Raw genomic sequence first — 736 nt, forward strand, 5'->3', positions numbered from 1 at the left:
GGGTGGGGGGGAGGGTATGGGGGACTTCTGGGATAACATTGGAAATGTAAATGAGGAGAATACCTAATTAAAAAAAAAACCAAATCGAACCCCCCAAACAAAAACAAAACAAAAAAACACAAAACCCCCAAAAAACAAAACAACAGCAGCAGCAGCAACAACAACAAAACCAAAAACAATAGCAACAATAATAATTCATTCCATACCTGAGCTAAGCACTTCTGGGCTTTCATCGTAAGACAGTCTTACTAAGAAATGGGAATCATAGCTGGGCGTGGTGGCGCAAGCCTTTAATCCCAGCACTCGGGAGGCAGAGGCAGGCGAATTTCTGAGTTCCAGGCCAGCCTGGGCTACAGAGTGAGTTCCAGGACAGCCACGACTACACAGAGAAACCCTGTCTCGACAAACAAACAAACAAACAAACAAACAAAAAGAAATGGGAATCATGTAGGTGGTCACCAATAGATTCTTGAACAAATCAGAAATCTGAATTCAGTCACAGAAATAAAAACTGGGCCTGTGAGATGACTAGGTACAGGAAAAGGTGCTTAGCACCAAGTCTGACAGCTTGAGTCAAGTCTCTAAAACCCAGAAGGTGGAAGGAAGGAACTAACCCTGCAAACTGTCTTCTGCATGTGTGATATAATATGCAGGTATGCACATACACACACAGATGCACACACACACACACACACACGTACACTTTTAATGTATTGGTTTGAACTGGAGATTAACA

Source organism: Mus caroli, chromosome 12 (genome assembly GCF_900094665.2).
Source record: "Mus caroli chromosome 12, CAROLI_EIJ_v1.1, whole genome shotgun sequence".
Taxonomy (NCBI): domain Eukaryota; kingdom Metazoa; phylum Chordata; class Mammalia; order Rodentia; family Muridae; genus Mus; species Mus caroli.